This window comes from Macrobrachium rosenbergii, chromosome 23 (genome assembly GCF_040412425.1).
Source record: "Macrobrachium rosenbergii isolate ZJJX-2024 chromosome 23, ASM4041242v1, whole genome shotgun sequence".
NCBI classification, from domain to species: domain Eukaryota; kingdom Metazoa; phylum Arthropoda; class Malacostraca; order Decapoda; family Palaemonidae; genus Macrobrachium; species Macrobrachium rosenbergii.
The window spans coordinates 50,542,202-50,558,300 of record NC_089763.1 but is presented as its reverse complement, the minus strand read 5'-3'; the positions used below and the strand labels follow the sequence as shown (position 1 = coordinate 50,558,300).

Genomic DNA, 16,099 nt, shown 5'->3' with positions numbered 1-16,099 from the left:
GGTGAGAGCTGTTTCCTAGCGACACCTGGCGACAGGAGACGACAGCAGCCGAGCACCTGTATTGCATCCACGACTCGATGAAAGGTAGACAAGAAAATGCTTCATCGATAGCCAGGAAAACGCAGTCGAAGTGACTCAGTTGAGTGAAAGAAAACAAGGTGCCAAAAGAAAATGGGAAAGTTGGGAGGCGGGAGGTTGAGGAGTTACAACGACTCTCCTGCCTCATCCGAAAATGGGTCAACAGACTTAAGGGCATTCCCATACGACACTTCCTTATAAAGCTATGTAGCTAGAATAATATCTAGCTTGGAAACAGGCGACGATACTGTCACCTCAGTAGATTTGGAAAGAAAAACATTAATAAAGGCAGAGATCTGCCCATAGCCAAAGAAAGGCATGATAAAGAACGAACAAGTACATTTCGATGGAAAAAGAGGAATAGGCTAGCAGACAAGGATTGAGAATGAGTAAAAGATGAAGAGATTGGTTAAACAATCGGCTGAGTCATCATAACATCAGAATAAGTAAAACTAGATAGACACATTATTTCTAATAAAACTGTCTATACCTATATAATTACTTCTAGGTGCCGATGACGGCAGAAGTTGCATACATAGCGAAGATTAACAACTACCAAAATGATCTTTCGGCTAATGTACATTGTCCCAAGAACAGAGCCGGTTCCCTGGCAGTGGACTTCTTCCTTAGAACCCAACTGTCACAGGGCAGTCATAGGCTCAGGCTACAGACTGGAGAGGGCACTGACAACTTACCTCTTATGAGGTAACGCAAAAATGATCACACAATGGGGGGACCCAGAAAGGTTCCCTAACCAATTCAGACAAACCTTACACAGCAAACCCCCAGTATTCGCGGTCTCACGATTCGCAGACTCACGTATTCACGGATTTCTCTTTGGAACGTATCTACCTATCATTCGCAGAAAATTCGTTCACAGTATTTTTCACTGAGAAATATTCCCTAAATACTGTATTTTCATCTCATTTTCATGACTAAATGCACTTTTTGTGATAAAACTATTAAAATACTCAGGTAATGCTCGAGTTACGATAATTCACCTTACGATAATTCGATTTTGAAATGGGGTAAGCAATTAATACCGATACAATAATATTATAAAATATTTCTAAATTTCGCATGGGCGCAGGCAGCAGCGCAATCAGGCAATGAGAGAGACCAAATTACAATACACAACTTTTCCTCCATCTCTTTATCCCATCTAGTTAAAAAAGTAAACGAGAATGATAACAGTACTGTTAGCAACATTATACTCTTGCGTAAATGCGTACAGCTATAAACAACCGACCAAGAAACTGTTGTTTTGCTTATAACCGAATTGGATAACAACAGCCGTTTACCTGGTATTCCAACCATCGTACAGTAATAAACAATTACCGTAGGTTATGGCACAAATGATGTTAAGTGGAATGGGACTGATATATTTTTACATTATACCCTTATTCGGTATGGATAAAAGATCGTCAAGGAAATATAATGCTAAATTTAAACTGCAAGTTGTAGCTGAAGCTGAGAAAACAATGTTCAAGCTGCTAACGACTACAACACACTGTAAATTATTGTGCATCGGCAACATGGATGAAACTCGATCATAATTAAAATTGGGGAGAAAGTATTTTAATAAAAACTACTAGGCATGAAAGAACACATTACTGTTAAACAGAATCTTGAATTTTTTTTACACAAAACAAACGCCCCCAAACAGCCACCATCATCTACTAATGAAAATAATAGATAAATTAATTTCACAATATGTATTTTAGCTATATTTCGACTTAAAAACACTTCGTATAACGAAAAATAACCTTGTCCCATATAAATAAAGTATCTAGAGATACATTTACGCTAACTAGAAGCAAGAAAAGCGCTCTGAACTGAATTAAATACGGCGAAATAAACACAACATAAATGATTTCCAAACCAAAACATTGATCGCTATGACCACAATTTATAACACAAAAGCAATACAAAAATATATACAATATTATTGGATACAGTGAATTAAGGCATAACATTTTAAAAGATCCCTGGAAATGATGCATATTCCCGTATGTGTATACAGTATACCATACTGTAGGCTAAGCTAATTCTTGTTTTTATTCAATTTCTCTTTGCATTGAATTGTCATAAGTCACTTTGCATGAACCTCCAGAATTAGCTGATATTAATTACTATTCCGTGTATGTATAGAGTATACGTTATAGTGTAGGCTAGGCTACTATATATGTACACATGATACCGTATACCCTAGAGTAGGCTAGGCTATGTTCGAGATACGTTTTGGTATTTCTTACATTTTTTCCAACAAACGATGGATTTTTTTGGAACCTAACCCCATTGTAGGTAGGATAATACCTGTATAAGCATTTTTAGCTTGTTTTTTGTCTATTTGAACTATCAAAACAGGCAGTTCTAGAAGGGTTCTAAGTATTCGCGGGTAATAGCTATTCGCCGGGGGGTGTGGTACGCATCCCCTGCAAATACGGAGGTTTGCTACATTGAACAAAATGGCAAAATTTTTAATTAATTTGTATTTTCCATAGCTAACAAACCTGCAGTCTTCACGTAAGGATAAATCTTCTAGCACCAGCTGGAAACTGGCAAAATCAATTAAAATTGTGATACAAGGAATTGGTGGCATCAGGGATCAGTCATCGGGATGAACGAGGAGGCAACCGCCGACCACTTCTAACCCCATGACGCATTCAGTTTCTTCGAGCCCAAGAACTGCAAAAATGGGTGGCTAGAGGTGGGCAGTATACATTACGACTGCAGGTTTGTTAGCTATGAAAAATACAAATTACTTAAAAATTTGTCATTTGTTCATATGCAAAACAAACCTGGGTCTTAATGTAAGGATAGACTCACTTTTGGTGGGAGGAAAGCAGCACACCTAGTCTCACTTCCTGGATAAGTGAAAGAAAAGGAAGGAGACACAAGCCTCTGACTTGTTAGATAAATGGGTATCAAACAGTCAAACTATAGGCAGTCCCCGGTTATCGGTGGGGGTTCCGTTCCCGACAGCATGATGATAACCAAAAATTGCCGATTGACGAATAAAAGTGGATATTGGCGCTGATAAGTGGGGATCGGCTCCTCTGTTAGGTGGGTATCGGTGCCGACAATCCAGTTATTGTTGTCATTAGACAAGCACCATAAAACTGGATCATTGATAACCGAGGCCGCCAATAACCGCCGAAGATATGAACATAATCTTGGAGTTAAACGCTGATCTCCTCGCCGAGTCAATAAGACTGGAGAAGTCCCCCTGGGAGGAGGCAGAAAGTCCCAGGGAAGGAGCTTCCCCAGTGGCCTACAATAAGAACCTTCTTTGTGACAAGTCAGAGGGAGAAGCACTAAAAACAACCTTACCAAGATCCCTCTTCTCTGCTAGCAAACCATAAATACTGGATACAGCCTTTCTAGATGATGAAGAAAGGACCATCTTCGGCAGCCTGGCAGACTCTGCAGGCTGTCTCATCATAAAGGCTGAACTTGGAGACGTTGGGGCTGCTGGAGAGAGGAAAGTTGGATAGCAGAAGAGGAAGTATTTCTGGAGAGCCATATAAGCAGAAGTAGGTTGCTCCTGTTTCACGGCTTCTTCATCTGGTGAAATAGAGGAAGGAGCTAAGTCTGGAGGATCCTGTATCACTGAAGGCTGCTTCTGCAGAAGTCCTAAAATACTATCCAAACGGCGCTGGATAGGTTCCAATGAAAGATCCATAACAGACGGGAGTGGTGCCGAACGCTTGGCTACTGGCGCCGAGCAGGCAGGAGGGTGCACCGACACAGGGGAACATTCGTACACAGGTGAGTACTCAGACACAGGTGAACGCTTGGACAATTGGCACTCAGATACTGGGTGCTCGGACATAACTGGGCATTTGGATACTATACGATCAGACACTAAACCCTCGGACACTGGGCATTTGGACACTGGGTTCTTGGAAACTAGGCACTTGGAAACAGGGTGCTTGGACACTGAGCACTTGGACACTGGGCATTCGGACACTGTCCTCAGAAACTGGAAACTTGGAAACTGGGCGCTCAGACAGTTTCTTCGAGGAGGAAGACCACTTTGGTGCCAAATACTGGTGCTCCATCCCTGAAGGTTCATGAGATTCACGATTGGGACTATCCCAAAAACTACAGGAGGGAAGTGGACTGAGCTCTTGTTCTCTGGGCAGCTTACGGGGAAGCAGAGAAGCACGCTCAGCAGAAGGAACATGCCTTTTCAACGGCCTAGAAGCAGTTGAAAAGTGCCCAGAACGCCCTCTGTCTGCACTGGAGTCCGAGTCACTGGACGATGAGCATGCACATCCATATGGTTGCCTTTTCAATGGCTCTCTGCCGAGTCCTGCGATTTACGAACAACCAGCTCAGTTGAGGCAACTACCCGTGAGCAAACCCCACCAACCTCCCTTGGACCTCCGGTTTGCCTCCTCCCAGGTTTAGGGGAATTTGACAGGGACCTTTGTCTAGGAGCATCAGTGGGATGAGTAGTCACCTTCTCCACTGACACTGCACTTGTGCCAATACTAATTACACTCATTTAGTCCATTGGCCTTAACAGAAGATCCAATTTGGGCTACGGTGTTCACTAAAAGACCAAACTTCTGGTCTATCCTGGCTTTGAGACTGGCAATGGCATTAGGTTCTTCAGAAGAATGGGAGCCAGGTAATGGAGTAGCTGGAAAAGTCAGAGGGCTGGTAATGGGGGAAAAAGCAGTCACAGGCATAGACGGAACAAGTATATTAGCAATATCCAATTTCGGAGAAGAAACCTGGCTGGCTAAACCCCTAACCTTGACTCTAGCAGCTGCCTTTCTCTGCCTGTCTCCCTGAAGATTGTCAAAGTGAGCATCCAAAACTTTCCACTTCCCTGATCCTAATCTTTACATTATTCACATTTAAGACCAAAAGAACAAGTCTGCCCTCTTCAATGGCAATGTGCAGTGTGTGACTCATATTTAGCTGAAGTTAGTCTGGTATTACAGCCTTTGCTACAATAACTGATACTAGACAAACTAGAATCATCATACATAAGTCACAATCAGTCAATTAAATCGTCTATATCGAGAAATAGCTAAGCTAACGATGATTAGCGCGCTACCAAACCAAAGGAATACTTCACAAAATAAGGCGAAAGCCACAACCATCCGGTGAAATTTCAAACAAGAGCTGCTCAACCAACTGATGATCAGTCATTGACCGGCAGGAATGAATTGAGCTCTCCAGCTGTGTTGTACCTATTCGTCCCCAAAAGTGGGCGGGGTCTAGTTACCTACACCAAAACAATAGAGCGTTACCGCGAATTTCAAATTCTAAGCTGCCGCGATTGTTAGAAACTAATAGCTATGTAGTTACTGTACTTGGTAAGTTACTTATACAAAACTTATTACAAGTACCATCCGACTTACAACCTGCTCAACATACGACCACTAGTACTTACAACCATACTTTTGGCAGTCGGGCTGGGCAGGCTGATACATTAGGGTACACGCCGTATGACAGTTGACCACTGAGTTACTCAGCAACGAGCCATCTCAGGAGAGCTCTCTCATCACGCAGGCAGCATCAGTTTGAGTTACCCTGCCCTATCAGCAGCATCATACAGTATTAACTGTGCTGCAGACTGAACTGCAAACCGATTTACATTAAAATTGACTTCTGACGTGCATGCAAGAACCTAAATTCGTTGTAACTAGACGCCTACCTGTACATAATATACATTACATACATGATTAAAATATATCAACAGAAGTATGTTATGGTAAAAAGAATGAAATAATGACTGTGCATTACATTACTGTACTATGTAGGTACTTTATATAGCAAAGATTTGATATTATGCCCTACCCAGTATGTCGGCCACTTTCTAAGGTTCACCTTACATAATTCTGACTTACGACTGGTTAGTCAGAACCAAGCTTGGTCGTAAGTAGGATGGTACTTGTACTTGGGTAGGAGGTGGTCCTTGCAACTGACTGGATCTGGATACCACCCAGAAGTGCTATGCTTCCACTTGCACATGCAAGCAGGTGTCATGACTGCAGTAACCTCTTACCTGTCTGATGAAATGCCTGAACAGAGCAGTAGGGCCCTGGGCCAGAGTACCCTGCACTATAGGGGGGCTATTCAAGTAAAGCAAATCTTTGAAATATGACATCTTCCATTGGGGCTCTTATATCAGAAGGTAGCTTCATTCTGACTGTTAACAAGTAACGGATTCAGAATATGCTCTACCATGTCCCCCTCCTTGTTAATACAAAGCAATGGGTTCAGAATAAGCTTTACCATGTCCCCCTTCCTTGTTGAAAGAGAGAGGATAGGAGATGCATCCTAGTAGCTAATACTAGATCTGTCCAAATCCAGCATGCACTTTGCCCAAGACAGCTATCAAGAGAGGGGTAAGGATGGAAGGAGAGTCCAGTCACTCAATATTCACACCTCCAAACTTACACTAGGCTTTGGATACTCAGATGACATACTTTCCAGTTTGACCTTAGTCTGGGTGCTTACACAACTTGCTGAGCAGCCACCTCAAGTCCTAAGCAGATGTTCCCCAGGACTTGTGGGCAACATCCTTCAGGTAGAATGAAGTAAAAGTAATCTGTCTATGCCAGACACTTGCCCTCCTTATCTGAAATATCGAAAAGCTCTTCTAAAAAGCAAGGCATGACACAACATCCCTGACCATGTGCTCACAAGTGAGAAGGGAGGCTGGCCTCCTCCTCAGAGGAGTCACTTGGTCACCTCACGAAGCCAGACAGAAAGAGTATTCCTAAATACCTCCTCCATGTGCTCACCTGTAGGAATAAAATGTCTTCTACACTCCAGCCTCTGGGAGTGGGTCCTTATCAAATAGTACTTAACAGCATGAACCGGGCAGAGGCATCTCATTCATTTCCCCACCAACAAAGTCTTTGAGGGAGGGGATTGAGAAACCCTTGAATATTTTGTCGTGAGCACACAGGTTCTGAGTTTTGCCACAAACTCCAGGATGAAAGAGAACGACAAAGACCCTATCTCTTGGAGTGCCGAACAAGTGAAGACAGGCCACATAACTATCCCATTCTTTTCACTGAAGCCATAGCCAAGAGAAAAACAGTATTGAGAGCGAGGTCTCTGTCCAAAACCTGCAACAGATCCTCGAAGGGGCCCTGGTAAGGCTCTGTAGCACAAGAGAGACATCTCACTTGGGAGGCTGGAATTTCCAAGTTCCAGAGAGAGCCACAAATCCTTAAGCAGCTCCATCATACCAGGGATGCCTTGGAGTTGTTAATGCAGCAGGAGAGGAGGGAACTGAAGCTGAGGTGATGGAGCTTACAGAAACTGACATTGCACTGGCTTTAGTTCCAACCACAAAGAGCTCAAGTGGATTGCCATCTGGTCTGCACATACCCTCCTAGGACTGAGCAAGGGGAGCAGATGGACAGCACCCTGACAGCAGAAGCAGAGGTTGAAGCTGGTTATGTGTGGGGAGGAGCAGGAGAGAATATGGTGGTACCTTCCTCAATTTCCTTTGTCTTGCTCTTTACTTCCGTCAGGAGGCAACCATGAGAGATACTCTATGCGGTATGCAGTTCAGAAACTGAGTGCCCTCCTGACCTCTGCAAAATACAAGTAAGAATGAGGGTCAACAAGTACACAAGGACTTCCAAGTACTTTATTCTTACAAAGTGGAGAATCATCAGGCACTCATTCTAAAAACTGTCAAAATGAAAGCTAAAAATTAACAAGTCATCATCATCAATCATTCAACTCTGAAATACAAAAAAAATCCCCAACAACAGCCAATGTGAATTCAGTGTAAATTATCTGGTAAGTATAGTGGCCAAAGAAAATATAATGCTGTCAGTCAAGTGAGTGGATGGGTTCCTCATCCCCTAACACTTGATATTACAGTAATAACTCTCACTGAAAGTATATCCATACAAATAATAGTTTGTTTTCTTGTAGGAAGAAATATATTTTATCAGACATTGCATCTCCAGCTGAGACTTCTCTCTGCCTCTGATTTAGAGTACAAGATACCATTCTTGATTCCAAATTCACTTTTGAGAAACATAATGTCTACATATTCTTTAACTACACACAAAAACCTGTTTACTAAGAAATTCTATTAGGATTTTTGGAAACATATCCATCCTGAATATTGAATATTGTTTGTTTGGTCTTCAGCACCTGACTCACATCTTAAATTGTTGACAAAACTTGATTTCTAATTAATTTCTCACTCTTGATCTTGATATTAATCTCTGCCACTGTCATTCAATTGGCTCACTGTGCATGTTACATAAGGTATGCAATAATTCTAATCACCCTTCACATTTGGATCTTCCTGAACCACAGTATGTACCATCTACCAATGTTACTATATATGCAGCTAATACTAACAGTCTTATCTTTTCTCTTGTAAGGTTCAGTACAACAGATTTATAAGAGTTAATACCTGTTGTAACTAAATTGTAGAATGATCTCTCTAATCCAGTAGCTGAGTCGTTGGAACTTCTGAAGCAAATTTTACGCAAATGCTTTTTACAGAGCAGGGGAACACAAGTAGAAATGACATTTTTATGATAAAATAAAGTTTTATATATGCTTACCCGGTAGTTACTTAGCTAAGAGTTTCTATTCAAACGGCAGTTAGAATTCTGAATTCCGTGGGAGCGATTCTTTTGTTTGGTGTAGGTGATTATGCCCTGCCCAGAGGAACAACATCACCAACACGACAATTTGTTTATGCAAAAAAATGAGTCCATGTGCGGGAGGAGGGTGGGCTCCATCCGTAATTACTGGGTAAGTATATATAAAACATTATTTTATCATACAAATGTCATTTTTATACAGTATACTCGTATGTAACTCACCAAGTAATTACTTAGCTGACTCCACATTGAAAGGCGGAAGGGAATCATGGACAAAAGCTTAGGCTATTAATGATGAGATTATTATTGTTCCTTACCTGGTGAGAGAGCTGCTGCAGGTAGATACTGCCTCTGGTTGGAGCTCATCTCAACCTGTAGCGGCATGGCAGCACGGCCTCTACTGAAGTGGGACACTTCGCAGCAAAGGAGTACTCCAAAGGCTGACAAAGTATAAAAACAAGCTTTGCAATGAAGGTGTACACCGAAGGCCGACAAAGCATCAATAATTGCCCCTGCCCTGGGCACAGTACCACAAAAAATAATACACCAGGAAAAACAGTCACCTACACCACAATTTAAAAAACGTAAATGATTAAAAGATAAAAACAAGACCACTACCCAACACTAAAAACTGGTGGGCATTCCAGGTACTTAGTACCCTCCCAGGCTCCCCAAGAACTCAACACCATGTTCAAGGCGAAGAGAAAAGGAAAGGAAGGGACACTTCCTACACTTCCTCACCCATCACTACACCAGCTACGGACACAGGTCCCAGGGTACTGCATTTATCGTAAACTGTCTCGACGTCCCGCAAATAATGCATTGTGAACACTCACTTGCATTTCCAATAAGTTGCCTCCAAGATCGCAGAGAGAGAAAAGTTGTGTTTGAAAACTACCGAAGTAACAACTGCTCTTATGTCGTGAGCTTTAACTTTCAACAGCTATAAGTCATTCTCTGCTATTTGCGAGTGTGCCTCAATGATGAGATCCCTCAAGAAAAAAGAAATGGCATTCTTCAACAGGGGTCTAGAGGGATTCTTCACAAAGCTCCAAAGATTACCAAACTGAACTCTCATCTTCTCCGTCCGATGCAAATAGTGTCTGGGGGCACATACTGGGCACAGCTCTCTCTCCTCTTCTGTGCCTAGAATATCCGTTAAGCTTTTAATGGTAAAAGAACTAGGCAAGGGGTGCGATGGGTTTTCATTTTCCACTGGGCAAGGGGTGCGATGGGTTTTCATTTTCCACTAAGAATCCTAGCCAAAAAGGAGCAAACTGCATTCCCTTGCAAAAAATCAGTCCTTTTGTCCACTGCCTGAAGCTCACCTACTCTCTTAGCTGTTGCTAAGGCAACCAGAAAGAGAGTTTTCCAAGTCAGACCCCTTAGAGAGGAAGAACACATAGGTTCAAAATGAGGGTCAGAAAGCCACTTAAGAACTACACCAAGATTCCAAGAGAAGGCCTCCTCTTTCTTAGATATGGAGATATTGAAGGATTTAACCAGGTCATACAAGTCTTGATTGTTTGAGATATTTAGACCTCTATGGTGAAAAACAGAGCTGAGCATCGCCCTGTACTCCTTAATTGTTGAGACAGACAACCCGTTAGATGATCTCAAATAGAGAAGGAAGTCTGCTATCTGAGCAATACATGTTTCAGACAAAGAAACTTTGTTTCTTCTACACCAACTCCTTAAAAGTGCCCACTTGGCCTGGTAGACATTATTGGAGGAGTTGCGTCTACATTTGGCAATAGCCTCCGCTGTCGATCTAGAAAATCCTTTCGCTCTGATGAGTTTGTAGACAGTTGATATCCTGTCAGGGCCAGAGAGGATAGACCTTGATGAAACTTCCTGATGTGGGGTTGTCTGAGAAGACTTTGAATCTTGGGAAGGAGCCTCGGAAAATCTACGGAGATCGATCAGGTCCAGGAACCACTCCTTCTGTGGCCAGAAGGGAGGGATGAGAGTCATCCTTATATTGTGGTGCAAGCGAAACTTCCTTACCACCCCTCGAATCATCCCGAAAGGAGGGAAGGCGTAAAGATCCAGGTCGGACCAGTCCAGGATCATTGCATCCGTCACCCAAGCTAGAGGGGTCCGGAAAAGGGCAGCAGAACAGAGGAAGGCGGTGATTCCTGGAAGTTGCGAATAGATATATGTTGGTTGACCCCATAAATCCCAAAGGCTGGAACACATGTGAAGATCTAGTGTCCATTCCGTGGGCAAAATTTGTTTGTGGTGGCTCAACTCATCTGCCAGGACATTGCACTTGCCCAGTATGAACCAGGTGACTAACTGAGTCTGATTCCAATCCACCCAGCACAGCAAGTCTCTTGCTACTTCACAGAGCAAATAAGAGTGGGTTCCCCCTTGATGTTTGAAATACGCTAGGGCTGTGGTACTGTCCGCATGTATTGCTATAGTCTTGCTGTGAACCTGTGGCGCAAAGTGTTGCAGACCCAGATGCATCGCCTTCAACTCTCTTACACTGATATGAAATCCTTTCTCGTCCGAGGACCACCTCCCAGAGACTTCCAGATTCCCCGAGGAGGACTCCTCAACCTAGATCTGACACGTCAGAAAAGAAGTCTAGGTTGGAGCTCACTGGAAAGAGATTTCCTTCCTTAAGTCTTTCTACGGACCTCCACCACCGCAGATCCTCCTTTATCTCCGGGGTTATCAGAAAGAAGTGACGGTTCCGATCCCAGCAAGCTATTAAACAGAATTGGAGTGGTCTCATGTGTAGTCTCCCCAGTCTTACAAATTGCTCCAGAGAAGCCAGCGTCCCCAAGAGACTCATCCACTGGGTGGCGGAGCAAGAGGGAAGTGAAAGGAACAGGTCTACCTTCCTCAGGTAGTTTTCTACTCTCTTGAGTGATGGAGAAGCCTGAAAACTCAAGAGAGTCTACCCGAACTCCCAAATAAAGAATCTTCTGAGTGGGGTTCATCTGAGATTTCTCAAAATTCATTAACAGTCCCAATTCCTGGGTTGGATTAAAAGAAGGGTCTTCTGCAAGTCCTCCATGCAATGTTTCTTCATGTCTAATGAAGCAGCCAATTGTCTAGATACAGTGGATACTCACTCCTGCTAGATGTAGCCAACCCCCCAAGGGAGCCAACACTCAAGTGAAAATTTGCGGGGCAGTTGAGAGAAAGAAACATAGTGCTTGAAACTGATAGATCTGGTCCTTGAAAACGAATCAGAGATATTTCCTTGAGTCCAGGTGAACCGGAATATGGAAATAAGCGTCTTGCATGTCCAGGGAGATCATCCAGTCTCCCTGATGGATGGACGCAAGAACCGAATGGATGGTCTCCATGTTGAATTTTGTCTTCTTTATGAAGACGTTCAACGCACTTACATCGAGCACTGGTCTCCAGCCCCTGAAGCCTTGGGCCCTACAAAAAGGTGATTGTAAAAACCCTTCAAGTCTACTTCTTTACGACTTCTATGGCTTCCTTGGTCAGAAGAGAGGACACTTCCTTTGATAGGGCTGAGTATCTCTCCGATCCTATGGAGTAAGCTGTCAATACAACGGGGTGTTGGTCAATGGCAGATTCTCCCTGAATGGGATGGAGTATCCCTCCTTTAAAACTTTCACAACCCACTGATCCAGTCCCCTTTTGCTCCATCTCTCCCAGAGGAGATGAAACCTGGCCCCTACTGGAGCGAAGAGGACTGAATTCTCACTTGCGAGAGGCTGGCTTGGAAGAAGATTTCTTGATTGTACGGGGAGCAAATCTAACTGATCCTCGGGACCAGGAGCGCGGTCTCTGATTCCCTCCACGAAAGGGCTTTGGTTGAAGAGGAGATGAGGGTTTAGCTGAGAAAGCGGACCAGTCCCTCTGGTATTTCGTTGACTGGGTCAGTAAATCTTGAGTCAATTTCTTGTGCAGGTTCGATGCAATCTTGCTTACAGTGGACTGTGGCAACACATGTTGCTTGTCCAGAGGGGAAAACAGGAACGCTAATTTCTGTGGGGCTGTAACGCCCTTCAATGTTAAAGAGACCCAAAGTTCATGCTTCTTAACCCTTTAACGCCGAAGCCCTATTTACAAAAACGTCTTCTGTATGCCGGCGGCGTTCGGTGAGTTAGTGCCGAAGCGGGAAAAAAGTTTTTTTCAAAAAACCACAGCACGCTTAGTTTTTAAGATTAAGAGTTCATTTTTAGCTCATTTTTTTTGTCATTGCCTGAAGTTTAGTATGTAACCATCAGAAATGAAAAAAAATATCATTATCATACATAAATATTGGAATATATGACAGTGAAAAAAAAAAAAAACTCGTATATAATTGTATACAAATCGCTGTAAGCAAAACGGTTAAAGCTAATGAGTTAATTTTTTTAGTTGTATTGTACACTAAATTGCGATGATTTTGGTATATAACAAATTTTAAAACGATCAAAGCAACACAGAGAAAATATTATCACAAAATGATGCATGAATTAAGTAACGAGCGGATGTAAAAAATGTTTTTCAAAAATTCACCATAAATCGAAATATTGTGCTAGAGACTTCCCGTTTGTTGAAAAATTAAGCTAATTGATTGAATATTACTAGACTGTAAGTTTTTAGCTTACAATTGCAGTTTTCGACCATTTCGGTCGAGTTAAAGTTGACAGAAAGTCGAATTTTTCTATTTATCATGATTTATATGGAAATATTTCAAAACTGATAAAAGCTACAACCCTGAGTTATTTTTGTTGTATTGTACATGAAATTGCGCACATTTTTATATATAAAACTTTATGTAATGACTAATTTAAAGCGGTGCAAATATTACGACAACGAGATGAAAGAATTTCCGAGATGTTGGCCGAGTTACCAGCGCAGAGCGTAAGGAAAATGTTTTTTTAAAATTCACCATAAATTGAAATATTGTGCTAGAGACTTCCAATTTATTGCAAAATGAAGTTAAACGATTGAATATTACTAGAATGTAAGAGTTTTAGCTTACAATTGTGTTTTTGACCATTTCGGTCAAGTTAAAGTTGACCAAAGGTTGAAATTTTGGCAGTTATCGTGATTTATGTGAAAATATTTCAAAACTGATAAAAGCTACAACCATGAGCTATTTTCTGTTGTATTCTACATGAAATTGTGCACATTTTCATATATAAAAGTTTATGTAACGACTAATGTAAAACGATGCAAACATTACGACAACATGATGAATGAATTTCTGAGATGTTGGCGAGTTACTGCGCACAAGCAGACATAAGGAAAAAAATTTTTTTCAGAAATTCACCATAAATCGAAATATTGTGCTAGAGACTTCCAGTTTGTTGCAAAATGAAGGTACATGATTGAATATTACTAGAATGTAAGAGTTTTAGCTTATAATTGCATTTTTACCATTTCGGTGGAGTTAAAGTTGACGAAGCTTGAAATTTTGGCAGTTATCATGATTTATATGAAAATATTTCAAAACTGATAAAAGCTACAACCATGAGTATTTTTCTGTTGTATTCTACATGAAATTGCACATTTCCATATATAAAACTTTATGTAACGAATAATATAAAACAGTGCAAACATTACGACGTGACGAAAGAATTTCTGGCACGGACGTAAGGAAAAAGTTTTTTTCAAAAATTCACCATAAATCGAAATATTGTGCTAGAGACTTCCAATTGGTTGCAAAATGAAGGTAAATGATTGAATATTACTAGATCGTAAGAGTTTTAGCTTAAAATTGCGTTTTTTGACCATTTCGGTCGAGTCAAAGTTGACCGAAGGTTGAAATTTTGGCAGTTATCATGGTTTATATGAAAATATTTCCAAACTGATAAAAGCTACAACCATGGGTTGTATTTTGCTGTATTGTACATGAAATTGTGCACATTTTCATATATAAAACTTTATGTAATGGCTAATATAGAACAGTGCAAAATTACGACAAAATGACGAAAGAATTTATGAAATTTTCGGCTGAGTTACCGCCCATGCGTAAGAAAAAGTTTTTTCAAAAATTCACCATAAATCGAAATATTGTGCTAGAGACTTCCAATTTGTTGCAAAATGAAGGTACATGATTGAATATTACTAGAATGTAAGAGTTTTAGCTTACAATTGCGTTTTTCGACCATTTCGGTCGAGTCAAAGTTGACCAAAGGTTGAAATTTTTTGTAGTCGATGTACGGTACGTCCACTCTGCACCCAACAGACAATTTTAGTCGACGTATGATACGTCCAATAGGCGTTTAAGGGTTAAGAATGCCCGTGGCATAAAGGGCAGCTAATTCCTGTGAGCCATCTCTAACAGCTTTATCCGTGCAGGAGGGGAAATTAAAGATGTCTGAAGATTCATAACTGCTCCCACACACCAGTCGAGAAAACTCAACACCTCGAAGGACTTGAACAAACTCTTCAACAGATGGTCTATCTCCTGAGCTGAAAAGAACGTCTTGGCCAAAGCAAGACCCAACCTACGTCCCTGCGTCGACGAGTGCAGACAAGTCCCTCTAGGAGGAAGCAGCCACTCCCAGGGAAGGAGCTTCTCCCATCAAGTAAGACAAATATCACATACGTGCGAGAGGAGAGGGTGGAACGCTAAAACATGCTTTCCCTTGTTCCCTCTTCCTTGATGAAGAAGAGAGAACCATCTTGGGAAGTCTCGCTGAATCTACAGGCTGATTGCTCATCATGAAAGACGAAGCTGGAGGAAGGAGTGGCTGGTGTGAAAAAATCAGGGAACTGCTGCAGAAGGAACTTCCATAATGCAGCATACGGCATAGGAGATGAGTCCGGATCCTCTTCCTTGTCTTCAGAAGAGATCGGAGACAAAACCGGGTCTAGATCAAGAGCTGTCTGCGCTGCAGGTTTCTGTAAAAGTTGAAGGATATTATCCAGTTGACATTGCAAAGGCACAAGAGCCGGGTCCAATGCAGGAGAAGGGTTATCACAAGACACAGGGCACTTGGAGTCTTGAGGGGGCTCAAGCGCCAGAGGAAGCTCGGAAGCTTCAGAGCGCTCCGATGAAACAGGGTGTCCGGCAGCTTCAGGGCACCTGGCTGGTGCAGGGCTCTTGGCTGCTTCAGGGTGCTTAGCTGCATCAGGGTGCTTGGCCACATCAGGGCACCTGGTTGCTACAGGGTTCTTGGCTGCTTCAAGGCGCTCACGGATACGTTCTGCCGATACAGGACGCTGAGAAGGGCACTTATGCAAAAATGGAGCTGCTCACTCGAAAAGTGTAGAGAGCTAGATCCTCGCTCCTGGTGCTGAGAGGAGAAGCGCTCTGGACTGTCCCACTTGCTACATGAGGGCTGAGGGCTGAAGGAAGGCTCACTCACCTTTTTGCAAGGAAGATGCAGGAACTGATCTTTACCCAAGAAACGTCTCTTAAGCAAGCAAGATTCATTGGGGAAGCGACGAAGGCATCTCTTAAGAGGCGAGGACTCCTC

General features: G+C 42.2%; 1 protein-coding gene across 13 annotated transcripts in view; it reads right to left on the bottom strand.

Moving 5' to 3' along the window:
* LOC136851618 (androgen-induced gene 1 protein-like) overlaps positions 1–16,099 on the bottom strand; it is a 188,065-nt gene that overhangs the window by 166,132 nt on the left and 5,834 nt on the right. The window contains exon 1 of one of the 13 annotated variants that reach the window (XR_010856933.1): positions 9,008–9,117. The exons of the other annotated variants lie outside the window; for them this stretch is intronic. The gene's annotated coding sequence lies outside the window, so the exon portion shown is untranslated. Of the gene's footprint in view, positions 1–9,007; positions 9,118–16,099 lie in introns of those variants that run through there. 13 annotated transcript variants of the gene reach the window in all.